The sequence below is a fragment of the Poecilia mexicana genome, unplaced genomic scaffold (assembly GCF_051168715.1).
Source record: "Poecilia mexicana isolate PSO_F unplaced genomic scaffold, ASM5116871v1 scaffold_3, whole genome shotgun sequence".
NCBI classification, from domain to species: Eukaryota; Metazoa; Chordata; class Actinopteri; order Cyprinodontiformes; family Poeciliidae; genus Poecilia; species Poecilia mexicana.
In genome coordinates this window covers 20,878,767-20,893,967 of record NW_028263372.1, presented here as the reverse complement: position 1 = coordinate 20,893,967, position 15,201 = coordinate 20,878,767, and the positions used below count along the sequence as shown (strand labels likewise).

Here is a 15,201-nt window from a genome sequence, read left to right as displayed (position 1 = left end):
AGGGGAATAACGTCCTTAAAAAGTTTGCAAATGTTCAGTTTGCTTAAGTTCTGATCACCTTATAATGAGATATCAGACTGATAATGTGGACACTAACACTCTTCTAAAAAAAAAAAAAAAATCCAAAACATACAGCCAGAACCTCAAGAAACGTCCTGATCAGTCTGAGTCACGCATTTTTTTTTTTTTACAGTTATTGTTATTTACGTGAACCCACACGTATTGACAACGTGTTCCTACAAGTTTGCTAACAGATGTCACGATGGCATGCTGGTTCATCACACCTACACTCACAGGTCTTTCTTTCACTGGTGTGCTTGGTAAGAACAAATCTATTCATATTTTTTGCAAATATTTCTTTACACATCTTCTTAATTTTGATTTGAAACATGAACACGTGTATGGAAAAAAATGCACTGAAGCTTAAGCAGGTATTTCTGAGACAAGCTGAAGTTGCAAGACATACTGTACAAACGCAAGCAGCTCTGGTGATTTTCTTTCACTTTTTTGAATGAAAGGAAAATATTCCAAATTGTGCTCTATTCCGAGACATTTTCTTTACGCAAGTGTGTTGTGAAGCAACAAAAATCCGCGTGTGTTGTGAGCTGAGGGTAAAAGGTAAACCAGAGACGCTTTTATCAATCCCTTTAAAAATGTGTCTGATTTTTCATTTTAAAGGCAACATTTTATTCTTTCAATAAATATGACAAGAGCTTGGATTTTTAGCATTTTACAGTTCTAAATCAATAAAACCTATAACTTACGTCTAATAATTAGAGGCACTCATCGGTCTGAGTTGTGTTTCTTGTTCTTTATTATAACCTCATGTTCTGAGCAGAAGAAAAAAAAATTAGTTTTTTTTTTTTTTTTTTTTTTTTTTTTTTTAGAAATTTCCCGACTGCATCACTCAAGTTGAACTACGTGAACTTTATCAAAGTTAAAACACCGAAGCTGCGCCGTCAGGACAACTTCATATTAATTTTCTGCTCCCGAACTGAGGTATTTACTCTTAATGCGTAAAATATATATTTACCGGTCCAAATACACAGTTAGCTGTGATAATATGCAGGTGCCACTGGTATTTACTATAAGCTCTGGTCTTTGCAGATTACAACAGCAGCCCTTGCGCCGTGCCAGCTCATGTGTTGCTGCTACTGTACAGTTCTGCGTAAAGGAAGCGCTTTAAACAAGCTTCTATTGTCGCAAAAAAAAAAAAAAAAGTTTTTACTTTATTTGCTTATAATCGGTCATTTACATGGTTGTGTGTGGTACAGATTGCCGAGCGTTTCGTCGCTTCCGTTTTGCTCTCAACAGAAAGTCAAAGTTATGATTTTTAATAAGTTGTCAAAGCGATCGCAAAACTCGTCAGAAACGCAACCCCTGGCTCTACTTTAGAAGCGACTAAAATGCAAGCCGGGAAGTCTAAATAGTTGGAATAAAATCAAGTGGAGTCGCTTTTGTGCCGAAACGGCATATATTATATTTATTAAAAAAAAAAAAAAAAAAAAAAAAAAAGCTAAACAAAAACGCTTTTTTAAAGTGAAGGGGGATAAGAAAAAAAAAAGCGGTGGAAAAACGTGCGCCAGTGCCGTCGGTGTTCGCCCGCTGAGGCTGCCCGCTCCCGCATTAACTTTCACTGTCTTCCGTCTAATCAAACTCTTACTTTCCGCTGTTCGTAATTCCATATTTTCAATTCCTGATCATTACTTTCCTCTTTTTTCTACTTGTATCTATCCATCCCTCCCTCCCTCCCTCCTCTATCTCCCTCCCTCCCTCCCTCTCTCTCCCGAGCCTCTCTCCTTTGCTGAATCTTATTGATCCAGAAGGCGGCTAATTAGCCCTTCCCTTCGTGCCTGTGTAATGAAGCACATGCGCACTGAATTAATCACAGCCATTTTTTGCAGGAAACTAATTAGCAGGAATAAAGATCCAAAGAGTTTTTTCTTTTCAATCATCAGATCTCACTTTCACCTCTTCCTCGCTCCCTCTAACACAAGACTCATCGCCTGCTTTGCATCCAAATTATTTTTATATCGCCTTTAACAACTAATAGTAGCCTACCTACTTCGGTTTTTTACACTCCGCAACAACAATGATCTTTCTTTTGCCACCCTAAGCGCAAACTGACCAAAAGGAGACTGCCTTGATGGGATCTTTAGCTAAATCATCTCAATACTGGATTAAAAAGCGAGGATCACAAAGCGGCAGCGAGAAATTGTAAGTTTCAACTTTGCGTTTATCTCTTTTTTCCTCTCTTGTTTCCACGATCCTATTCTCTCGCTGTGTGACTTATCTGAACCACTCTGTCTGTTCGTGGGGTTTACCGTCTGGCGGACCCGGCTATATTCTCGCTTTTACAGAGATGACCGGCGATCACAAGTTCATTTTCATGCAAGATACTTTGCTTTTATTCTCGATCTTCCCTTTTTTTTTTTTGATCATTCGTATCGTTACCTGTGTTTACATGAGCGTTCCGTCCTCTCCTCCTCTCATGAATGGAAGATAAGAAACGGGCAAGACAGCGATCCACTCCAGAGCAGTTGATCGTAGAAAAACACGGTTTTAAAAACGGATTCGTGTTTTGTTTTCTGCGGTGGGATCGGGGAAATGGGTATGGAGGGCTAATGGTAGTTAAGAGACGTGTTTTAAAGCACAAATGCAACAAGGAGGTGGTGGTGGTGGGGGGGGGAAAGCTGTGCAGAGCGGACGAGGAGCAGCGGCAGCTCCACATGAGCGCAGCCCAGGGAAGGAGCTCCAAGTCCAGCCTGTGGGTCCGTGGGCGTCCGGGAAAACACGGGGAGCATCTCTCGCTTTCTGCTCTGTTTTTCTGAACAGATTTGACACTTTCCACATCCAGAGAGTTTCGCCACCGTCGATTTCTAATAAAATCCTCTTCTGGCTGAGGACAGTTTTGTTCGTCTCCGACAACGTCTCTTGTGTGAAATGTGCAATCCCTCCGCCCAGCCTCAGCTCCGTCAGCCGCACACTTTTTCCCCCCCAAACACTTTCTCCGTGTTTTAGCCCCCTTTTTTTTATTTTTACAACAGCTGTTTGCCTCCTTTCGGTGATGTTTTTCACTCGATTCTCGCTCATTCACTGACGAAGTCACATGCAGATCGATTGACAAGCGTGTGTGTGTGTGTGTGTGTGTGTGTGTATGTGCGTGCGTGCGTGCATCAGGGGGGCTCGGTGTTGAGTTGAATGTGGTGTTGGTGTTGTTGATGGGGTTGGGAGAAAAAAAACGGAGCACCGGGTCTCCTGCGTGACAAGAGCGGATCAGCAGGACCCCGCACACGGACAGGCTGCGAGTGGGAGCTGCGTGACGAGGGATCAGACATGTGGGTTCAGGGAAGAGACGGGGAGGCTGGCTCTGCTGCCTCGAACTATACTCGGCTACCGACTCTGACTTTCAAGGGAATATTTCTTTCTCGTGGAGAGAAAACACAATACTGCCCTATACATCTGTTCTTAGGATGTTAGAATTAATGCGAAGTAACCATCGGAAACTTTAGATGGCGGTCCAAGCTGCATCCGCGGGTCGCTTTTAGTTACAGCATTAGTTTATGTAAAAAAAAATAAAATAAAAGCAAAAATAGAATAAAATGCCAAAATACGCAAAATCAGAACAAATGCAATAGGAAAAAAAAAAAAAAAAACTGGCTGCAGTGGGAAAGAGGCCTTTTTTGACAATAACCTCACAAAATAATTAGAGAACACAAGTCATTAAAATGCAAAAATGGCCATAAATGTAATATTTAAACATTGTTTTAGGAAAGAAGGCTTCGAAATACAGTCAGATTTAAAAAAAAAAGAAGAAATGATTATTGTTTTTTTTTTATCCCAGAGAAAAACAAGAAAAAAGGGGAAGCATTTTTTTTTTTCTTTTCTTGCGATGAACAGAGACAGTGGCAGGATATCTGTGCTGTTGGGGTAAAAGCTGAAGGCTGAGGTGGTGGTGGTGGTGGGGTGGCAGTAGTGAGTGTGTTTGCGGGGAGTGCAAAGGGGTGTGGATGTGGGGGTGGGGGGGTTAGGTCAGACAGCAAGAAACAGGGGAACAGGGGTCATGGAGTGAGTACAGAGATAAAAAAGAAAGAGAGGAAACCCCCTCGCAAACAGCCAAGAGGATAATGGGGAGAGAGTTGGGTCTGGCTGGGAGAAAAAGGCTGATCTGAGTTGTTGGTTGGGGGGGTTTGTGTGTTTTTTTTTATTATTATTATTTTTTGGAGCAGGTAGAACTCAGATAAAAAAAAAAAGGGGACTCACTGTTGTCAGCATCTGTGGGATTACGGATTTATTTATTGATGAGAGAATCAAAAAAATGGGGCCGGCTTTGATAAAAATTAATCACCAAGCAGGGAGAGAAACTCCATCTACAAATGAAGAGGAGGGGAGGGCTGTTAGGGTGGGAGAGCAGAGAGGTCAGATGGCCATGGGCCATAGAGGAAGAGGTCAGGTAAATGGATCCCTGCTTTTCATACAGGAGATGGGAGTAAAAAGGGAAGCAAGATTCTGGCTCTCTTCGGAAATAGTCACAATTCGAAATGACTTTTCATAATTCGGTTCTGCCTTCTTTGGATTTTCTGACACTGGCTTTTTCATCACTGCTTCATTTGCCTGCAGTGGGAACTTCAGATTGCCACGATCAGAAACTTATAGATGCTCTGTAGGACAGGAAGGCCGCTCCCCCCCACCCCCCACCCCAAAAAAAAAAAAAACAAAACAAAACAAAAAAACCCACCAATGATCTCCCTTCCTGCACCGTTTGACAGGATAGCACTCCTCTCCTCCTCCTTCCCATCTTCCTCCTCCTTCTCTCCCTCCTCTGTTACAAAACAAAGACAGCAGAAAATGTTTACTGTCATTGCACCTGCCTGTTTTTTTTTTTTTTTTTTCCTGTCTTGCCACATTCTCATATTTATGTTTAATTATAACAGTTCCAGGAAAAGGTGTGGAAATGTCATGGGCTTTATTTTTTTCCATGTACTCTCTATTCACAAAATGCATGCATCCAGGTGTTCTGTTTGGTGGTGGTGGCAGCAGTTCCAGAATCCTTAACTCTGAATTATTTTTCACTGAATTCCAATTAGACAGTGACGGTTCGAAAAGAGGCATTTGAAAAAAATAAATACGTCCAAAATAGGTTCTTTTTTTTTTTTTAAACATTCACCTTTCAATCTTTTATTTGTTATAGTCAAATTTTATTTAACCGTAATTTAGCAACATTCTGGCACATTTTAATCTGAGGGGGGGATGAAAGGACTTCTCATTCATGCTTCCCTCCATTTTGGTTAATTTTGTCGTTGCATGTTTTAATTATTTATTCAATTTATTTTACATACGTCCGTGATTGCACGTAGCTCACTTGTTTTCTTTCTTTTTTTTTTTTTTTTTGAAGCTGCAGATGTGAATGTGACAACATTCTTCAATTTTATTTAAATGACTAGAGGAGCTTTGTTTGCAGCTCTTCTGCATTTAGTAGCTGCGTTAAAGTGCAGATGTGAGGTGCTGTGGCTGCTTCTCGTAGGGAGGTCGTTGTGTTGAAACGTCAGTGGCCATTGAATCTGCATTGTCCACCGTTTGCACTTGACCCACGTCTGTAGCAGCATTTGATGCGAGGTATATTTAGAAAATTCAGATGCCATTTAACTGTATGAGTGGGAACAGAGCGTCCAGCAGTTGGGTAAATGAGATAAAGGGGGGAGCCGCAGTCATCACGGATTGGCTTGCTTTTTGGTTTGGCGTGAGACAGAGGAGAGCTGGGGGGCTTGAGGGGGTTACACAGAGAAAGGAGAGACAGTGCCTCTGGCTGTCATAACCCCTTTGCCTCCACACACACACACACACACACACACACATACGCACACACACTCACCGGTGCGTCTCGTTCTTCCTATCTCATTCTCGGCATCTCTGCATATTTCCCCTTCCTCGACTCCCACCTCTTCGTGTTCGGGATGTGGCACTGTGGGGGGAAATCGGTGCCACGTCTTCGGTCGGAGGGAGCCCTCTTTGGGTGAGGAGCTGGCTGGGAGCATACGTGCAATAATCAGCAAAGAAGCAGTGAGAACTGCATGGTAGATACGTATGCACATAAAGGAGAATTAAAGAGTGTGTGTGTTTTATTTCATTTAATTTTTTTTTATACTTATTAACACAATTGTTTTAATTCACCATTTTGTTTTCTTATTTATTTCCAATGTCTCCAAATAAGTTGCAGGTCGTTTCCAATTAGTTCCCCTCTTCCGAGACACAGCATCATAAAATGCCTGTAATTGTGTCGAGTGTGTATTCTCTGAAACCCAAAAGCCGGAGCAGGCGTCTTGTCTCCACCATTAGCCGTATGGATGTTTGGATGAGTGCGACTGACAGACACAGATGATGGGCTTTTCATCTGATGTATGCTTTTCAATACGACCGACTCTTCCAGTCATGCTGCATCTGAGTCCTGCAAACACTCGTCATGGCTGTCAGAATGGGGTTCAAGCTGCTCGGGGGCGTGGGGAGGGGGGGGGGGGTGCCGGTGGTCCCAGCTCAACACTGTGAGTGGGATGGATGCGATGGTCAGGTGTGTTTATGTAGGCATGCTTACAGTGTGAATGAATCCTCCACCTGATCCTTAATCCCAGCAGTCCAGAGTGTCCTCTTCATCTGCAGAGAGCCCCCTATCCCCAGCTTGTCTCTAAAATTCCCCCCCTCCTCCATGTTTCCTTTAGAGTTCGCCTCTTTTTTTTTTTATTCCTCCTCACTGTCGACTGTCTTTTATCTTTCTGAAGTGAAGTTGGCGGGGTTTCTTGTGGTTTGTTCTTTCACAACATGTTACCGTGTTAACAATCTTGGTTAAATCATTGTGGTAGACAAGATTTATGACTGAGAAGATGCACATGTGTCACAGCCTGTGTACGCAAGCGCGCGAGCTTGTGTGTGTGTGTGTGTGTGTGTGTGTGTGTGTGTGTGTGTGTGTGTGTGTGTGTGTGTGTGTGTGTGTGTGTGTGTGTGTGTGCGTAGGTGCGCGTGCGCGCGTATGTGTGTGTCTGTGCAGCAGCAACGTCCGGATTTATTTGTATGTCGACACTGTAAATAAATCAGTTTTCTTTTAAGTGTGCTATGTCAAGGTCTTCTCATGGCATAGCTGTGGTTTTAATCAATATTTTGGCAAGCTTACAGGAAAAAGCTGAATTTAGGTGTCATGCAGCAACCACATTCTGATTGTCTACTAGTCATAATGTGAAAAAATAGGTGAAGCTCAAAAGCAAAAGATGCTTTTTTTTGTTTTTTCCACCCTTCACTCGTGGATACTGTCGAGATGACAGAATGGGGTTGAACAATGTGTGAAATATTTATTTAAAAAAAAATAATAATTCTATTTCTTTTCTTACAATGAATTAAAGCTGTTGCATTGAGAGAAACACAATATAATATGCTCTTGTGTCCTTGAGTTGAATGCTACTACTGGAATAGGTTTATTAGTATGCTTGCAAGCCAAGCTTTTTCTTAGACTCTGCTATCATCGTACTTATAAACTCTGTTTTAATTTTTTGTTGTTTTTATTTATTTTTTCTCTGTTTTGCTTTACTGACTGTGAGTCGAATTTCTGTGTGATGCAAGTCCATCCATGACTGGCAGCATTCTCAAAGTGTGTGTGAGTGCATGCGTGTGTGTGTGTGTGTGTGTGTTGTGGTAAAGTAGTGTGCTGACTCCATCCTGTTTGAAGCAGCAGGAGCAGCGGCTAGCTCTCGTGCTCTGAGATGTGTCTACGGAAGCTGCGTATGCCAGTACGCCGGTCAGGCAGGGATGACGGCGAACGCTCTGAGGGCTGCAAAAATTAAAACGGAGCTGCATCCCGACCACCCTCCCGTCCTCTACCCCCATGCTGCTCCTCATAAGCCCACCCTTCTTTTTGGACCCTGGAGGCCAACATTCCACCCTCCGCGCTGGTGCTTATCATCACAAAGGACAGAATGCATAAAACATGGAGGACGCTTAGACAGAGGCTGCCCAGGTCGCCTCTCTCTCCCTACGCCGAGCCGCGGAACAATGTGCGGGCCCCTCTGGCCTGTGACTCTGACGACACACACGCCATCTTTTTTGTCCTCCCCCTGTTTCTTTGTCATGCTCTTCCTCTTCCTCTGTGTTACTGTGCTCTGTGGAGTGATAACTGCCCTCGCATTGTTTATCTGTGTCTGTGAAATCTCCATTGTGTAACCCAAATGTAAGTGTGTGCGAGCGCGCGCGCACGGCTGCTTGAGAGAGTGACAGCTCTAACAAATTGACACTGCCACAGCTGCACTGCTCCTGCTTTCATGCTTCGTGTTATCTGTTGCTTTATGAAGTTAAGGAATAAGAATTTGGATTTTTATATTTTGAGAAAAACATAGTGTTTGTCTTCTGAGAGACAAAGATTCGACTGACTGAATATAAACTGCTTTGTAAACCGGTGAGAAATAGGATATGTTTTGAAGAAGGTGGGCCATTGCTGTCAGATTGTTCATGTTTTTTTTTAGATAATCTCTATTATATGTTGGTGGGTCACTCAGTGTTGCTATGTTATGGTTTGCGTGTGTGTGTGTGTGTGTGGGGGGGGGTGTGTGTGTGTGTGTGTGTGTTTACAATTAGATTTTGTCTGTTTGACAAAAAAAACTATTAAAAGTAGTAATAATAATATTTTCCTTGCAGTATTTATATAACTGCTCTGCCACAACCTGTGGGTGCTTATTATTTTCAATGAGGCAGATAGACAAATAGATTGTATTATTTCATGTTGGGTGGGTTATCATTTTTGTGTGTGTGTGTGTGTTTTGCAAGATCCAGGCCAGAGCTCAGTTTTTGACCTCACATTTACCAATTTAAACTTGTCTTAGCAATTGTAGTTGGAATTGGTTCAGTTTTTCCCCGTCCCTGTGTGTCTGATAAGCCACGGCTGCAGGAATGCACTGCTGGGATGTGCTGGACCCCAGCAGGTCTGTGGCACTTCCTCTCTGTGTACCTCACAGCTTATCCTCCCCAGGATTATAGAGAGAAGAAAAGAAAAGGGCGATGGCAGGAGCACTCCTTCTCCCTCTCACACACACACACACACACACCCTCTTTCCCCAATTTTTTTTTTTTTTTCCTTAAACACACGCACAAAAATCTTAACAAAAAGAGTAATTCACTTGCAAATGTGTAGTTCCCTGTTTGAGGAGAGAAAAGGAGACTGGGAGGGGCATGTGTGGAGAGATGTGGAGAAGAAGGCTGTGATGTGCTTTGGTATGAAGCTGAGGTTCGGTTACTGTCTCTGGGTGGTCACAAAAACAAACTGACCTCTACTAAATATTTATAGATTATCTTAGGATTTTTGTTAAATATATATATATAATTTTTGTTAGAAAAAAAAGAAATAACTGTTGTAGCTATGTGTACTTTGGAGCTGCTGTAATAAGACAGGTAGATTGTGCAGGATGTGGCTGTCGCTGCACTATCTTCCCCTGAGGCATCTGATGCTGTTGGCTCAGTGTCGTAGGCCACTGATCTGCCAGTAGTGAAGGGGTTAAGAAGCAAGGATAGCCCTCTTTTGTCTCTGCGGCCCTCTTTGCCATTGTTGTGGTGGAATTGAGCTCGGTGCACCTCACTTGACCACAGCAAAGCAATAAAATGGCCTCTAAGTGCTGCAGCCTCCATAGTCCTCTGAAGTGTGCTCTCTTTCAGCTTCTGCTGCTTTATTTCTTCTCTTTTCCTGCATCGCTGTGCAGTGTGTATGCGCCGCATGCCTACATATACTGCACATCCTTGTTTTTGCTATTATATCTCTTTATTGCTCATGCAAGGCTAGTCCGCGTGAGAATAGGCTCACATAGTGGATCCTTTCTGAGACGTGCACACGTCTGAACGGCGTTTTAGTTCATTTTATTTGCTTTTGTAGCAAACACAGAATGCTCATAATAAGAGAAGATTATACCAGGTTGTATTAGAAGATAGATGCGATGGTTCTGTTAGCACCTGCAGTCTTGGGGAAGGGGGAAAAAAAAAAGGCTACGTTTTTAAATAACACCTGTGAAAAATGCACATGTTTAATATTTCTATGATTAAATTCAGCAGAATGCTGATAATCTTGTATATATATTCAGTGGAGTGTTTCTGGCTCTCATGAGTGCCTGTAAATATCTGCACTGATCTGACCGACACCACCGCCAGATCGGCATTATAAAATTGAATGAGGATCTCCCACTGCTATGTCCGGCAAATAAAAGATAGACGATTTGCAGATTTATACGCCCCCAGCTTTAAGCTATGGGTCTACGTGAGTATTTAAAAAAAAAAAAAAAAAAAGAAGAAGAATTTAGATTAGCCATTGGACCAGCGAGACCAACGTTCTCCAAATAATCCAGTTTCTCGGTTTTAGAACGAGCTGCTATACGGCTAAGTGTTAGTGCTTTTGCGTCTGATTGCACAGATGATTGTTTATAGCAGAGTTCCACCTCTGCAGACATTGTAATTAAAAAGAAGATATACTGCATGTGCGCCTGTCGCCATCCCGCCCCATCTCATCTTGTCAAATAAGCATCTAGTGCTTGCAGTGAGCATGTTGGTGGATTTATGAAAGATTCCTCATTGGCTGAATTATAATTGGCACCGTCCGGAGCGTAAACCATTTTTGCCAGGTGTCATACAGGCCGTATTAAATGTTACGCCCTGCTGCAATTAAAGCCATATTTCCTCAAAGCCACATTATATTACACCTTTATGTTTATACCGAGAGGGAGTGGGTGGGGGTCTTTTTTTTCCCCTTCGTGTGTGCCTCAATCTCTCCCCCTATCCTCTCTTGCTTTTCCTTTCCCTCACAAGAACATGCCTGGTTCTCAAGCTGGATCCCACCGTACCAGAAACAAATGTTGTTTTTCATTTTCTCTGTGTTAAATGAACAAACATGAGGACTTCAGTTCCTCATAATAAATTGATTAGAGAGGGGAAGGTTCCCATGCAGCAACACAAAAACACAGATATTTGTGTATGTAGCCCGAGGAGGAGGAGGAGGCATCCTCTCGTCTTCTCCTCACAAAAATACATTGATTTAAAAATTAGATGTATATATTTATCCAGTGGCTGTAATTCATTCCATAGCTGATGTTTCATTAAAATGAACGAATACATTTCTGACACCCCGCACTCTGACTGTTTTCATTCTGATATCCAGGACCACAGAGCTTAGCTTGGACCAATAGGCTGAGGGGGGGAGTGAGGGAGATCCCAAGGGGCCGACTGAGGGCTAGACGGTCGCAACAGACTGGTGACCTCGGCTTTGTGACGTCATCTGCCTTGTCTGGTCACCATGGCGTTCATTTTCCCCCTACTGTTTAATGAATGAGGATGGAGTCCCTCGGCTAGCCCACACTGTTATTATTATTATTTTTTTTTTTTTCCTCTCTCCTCCTTCTGCTGAATGGGGAGTCTAATAGATGCCTAAGAAAGCGTTATGCACATTTATTATGGCGGCTCTGGTGTAAAGCATCCCTTGTATCACCTCGTCACCTGCTGCACGGCCACAGGTCTGCTATGGCTCAGTTTCGGTTTAATTAAAGGCGACATTTTCCAGCAAAGCTCAACGTTTGACATTTCAGTTTTACCCAGGTGGTAACAAGTGGTGTATATGTATTGTCAAGTGAAGCGATAAAACAATACGCTCACTGACCACACATAGGAAGTCAACCTGAGGTAAGAGCGAGGCTCAAAACGGATACTGGCTGTTTCAACAGTTTCTCTCCTCTCCTCGCGTGCTAAGTGCCAATCTTTTGACCAGATATGCCCTGCTTTTTCCTTCCTCTCTGCTATCATTGCACATCTGCTCATGAAGCACTTTTTTTCCTCCCCCCTCATCCCCCCTTACTGAACCATTGTAGGTAGCTCAGAACCAGCAGAGTAAATAAAGAGTATTCCGTTTTCTCAATTCAGTTGTCCTTGTTTGTCAGACAAGCTTTTTTTTTTTTTTTTTATAGGAGGAGGGGTAAAAAAAATAAAGGCTCCTCTTACAGCTTGCTTTTTTGTTTCAGCCAGGTGTTTCCTCATGTTGGATCATGCCCTGATGGGGAACAACAGGCCACACGGCAGGTGAGAATTGAGTGTTTAGCTTTGTGGTCGAAGGCATAAAAACGATAGCTCTTCGTTCTGAGGTCTTCCTGTGCCAAACGCAGAGCTCAGAGAGACCCTGCTGCATGCAAGCAGGGCCAGTGAAGTTGCTCTCTGTGCTGAGGATTAACACAGGAAGCAGCCCTCGTATGCTGCAGGAGCCCTACGCTTTCTCACTCCTAGCGGTGCCAGGAGCAGGACGAGTGTGTGGATTACACGGTCTTTGTTTACACTGGAGAGAATCTGGGTTTTGTAGGGAGGGAGAGAAAAGAAGGAGGAGGTGGTCAGGGCAGGGGGAGGGCAGGCACCAGTCTCATCACTTCCTTCCTTTCTTTAAGTTTTCTCACGTTTCACTCATGAAAACAACAGGCAGTAGAGGAGGTTGATGAATCCTGAAACGCACACAACATCTGAAAACGGGAGTTTAATTGGTTACTGGTTGCGGCCGTCATCTTGGTCTTCTCCTGTTTCCCACCTGGCGGGGTGCAATTAAACAAGCCCATTCGTTTTGATCCCGATCAAGACCCGACTTTTATTTCTCACGGACCCCATTGCTTTGCTCATTATGCAAACGTGCGCAGATGTTTGGCTGGAGATTTTCAAATCATCATCAGGAGTCCTTCATCATATTCCTCTTACTTTTTAACACAAACGCATAAAACAGCAAACTGCCAGCTGCACTGTCTCGTTGCACCGTGTGGTCTGGGGAAAATGCACTTTCACATGACAGATGGGTATGTGGGCATTCAACAGGAAGCCTGGCTGCAGTGTTTCACAATCCCTCTAGAAACAAGAACTGAGCCGCTGCACTCTGGTGTGCCTTTTTTTTTTTTTCTTTTTCTTTTTTAAATAGATGCCAGCTTGCCTGTAGTGGGTACAGGGTGGAGGGAGGGGGCATCCCCTGCATAAGTGGACCCCTGAGACCTCCTGGAGGGGTAGAGGTGTGGCAAACGTCTGTTTTTGGCATGGCTTGTGTCAGCGTGTTTAGCGTTTGCCTGTGAGGGTATTTATATGCAAATGCTAAACAACCTATTGGGGTGGCTAATTACAGCGGGGTCTTTGTGTGTGCCACGCACTGAGAGGCAGGGAGTTTCTAGCACACCGGGCCTGGACTTCCCCTGCTTGTTTACTCATTGTCTTTCCTTATTACCCCCTCATTGACACTCCCCTTTTATGTGGCTGTGCTGTTTGCCTGCTTGCTGGCTCCTCCCCTTGTAGTGCTGGAGTTAATGTAGCAGATTAAAGAGGCAGCACTCTGGCCATGTTTACTTCCTCTTTTATCTGGTGGCCGAGCTCCGCTCCACTCCGTAGCCACCCTGCCTACAGCTTTGGGCTAGCCACCACCCATTTAGGGAGGCTTCAGCCTCGCCGTCCTCTCACTCTCGCTTACAACTAATGCTCGGCTAATTACTTTGGGTGATAAAAAATGCATTTAGGTCAGGTTCTAATGCGATGCAAATTTATGAGCAGGCAGAAGCAAATATTAACTTGTGGAGTGACGGATAGTCGCTGGATGGGGGACAAAGGTTCACCTGCCTCAACTGTCGCATATGAAAATTTGTGTTTGCTATTATTGTGACTGGTGTGTTTGTTTATTTTCCAAAATGTTTTTTTTTTTTTTTGTTTGTCGAGTCAGAAAACCGATGAGCTGGGACCTTTTTAGTTATTACTCCTTTCTGCTGGAACTAGCGTGATGATATGACTGCATGCAGTAAGCGTTTGAAATAAAGGGGAATTAAAAGTGTGGATTTGTTTTATGCTTGGACTGAATCTGGAGGTCGGAGATGAAAGTGGATCACATTTTGGAACAAAACATTTTGACGTTTCTGTAAGATTGTTGTTTGTTGAACCGATGATTAAGTTTGTCAGTATTCGGGCAAGCAGAACTTTCTGATTTAGACTGCTATTTAAAAATGACAGCCAAAGTCTGGCTTTATAATCAATCTGTTTGGGTATAAAACTGCCAAATTTGGGCAGTTTCTGGAACCACTTGTGCATTTCCTTACTTGCCCCTGCATTTTTGCTTTTTAATCTTCTTCCATCAAAATAAAGTGAAACAAATATCTGCAGTTAATCTAACTCCTTTACTACTTAGGGAAGTAGTCGTTGGAGAAGAGCTAAGCATAATAAGAGCTCCTGTTTTACAATGGTTTCTTTATTCCCCATTATGCTCTAAAAAGTGTTGAAAACATAGCAGCAGATACCAGCGCAGCTGCATTCCAGAGAAATTATTTGTCTTGTCTAAAACAAAGAGAGGGGAAGAGAACAAAGCTCTGGTTTCGCGTTTCTTCTCAGTTTGGTTTACCACCTAAGTTTCAGAGTTGGTTCCACGTTTTGCCACCACTCGTGTGCCTTTCTGCGCTAACTATACTTTCGTTTGACGTAGGCCATCGCATAAATACATTCCTATGTATACTTATAAATATGAGATAGGGGGATGGGAGATCGTTTGGCCAAAGAAACCAAAGTGGATCAAAGGCCATGTGTGGGGAAGGGCTACCTTCTAGAAAACAGCTGCCCCTTTCTGCCTCTGCCTCTCACCCTGGCCTGACAGCAGCTAGAAATATGAGGCCTCTCCAGACCTCTGTCCTGGGAAAAAAGGGACAGAACAGCATACATCCACTCTGAAAAGCTTTTGTTTCATCTCTCTCTGTGTCTCTCTCTCTCTTTCTCTCTCTCTCTCTCTCACGCAGACATACAAAGAAAGCACACTGTTTTGTCTTTGCTCATTCACTCATTCAGCTACAAATAGAAATGTTCGTTTCAAACGTACTCCCCTTGCAAACCTACGACATTATCATTTGCTCCATTTCTCCTTGCTGTCTTTGTTAAACTGTTTCATTATTTTTTCAAACCTGTTTTGCTCAATTTCTTTGTCAGTCGTACTCATTGTTTGCCGTTTTATCCCCTCCTCTTTTTTTTTTTTACCTTCGGCATTGTGGTTGCTCGTTCAGTTTGCCTTTCTTCTTCTTCTACACTCATGTTCTCACCTTTCCTCAGCACATTTCCACTTTTCCACATTTCTGGGATTTCTCTGCCTCCTCTTGGCTTCTCCGGCATGTTCAAACTCTGACAGAGTTGAGAAAGGCATTCAGCTCCCTA

General features: G+C 43.2%; 1 protein-coding gene across 1 annotated transcript in view; it reads left to right on the top strand.

Annotated features, from left to right (window-relative positions):
• Positions 1 to 1,043: 1,043 nt before the first annotated feature.
• The window catches only part of zfhx3b (zinc finger homeobox 3b), a 141,384-nt gene continuing 127,226 nt past the window's right edge, over positions 1,044 to 15,201 (top strand). The window contains exon 1 of the mRNA XM_014972913.2: positions 1,044 to 2,217. The gene's annotated coding sequence lies outside the window, so the exon portion shown is untranslated. The remainder of the gene's footprint in view (positions 2,218 to 15,201) is intronic.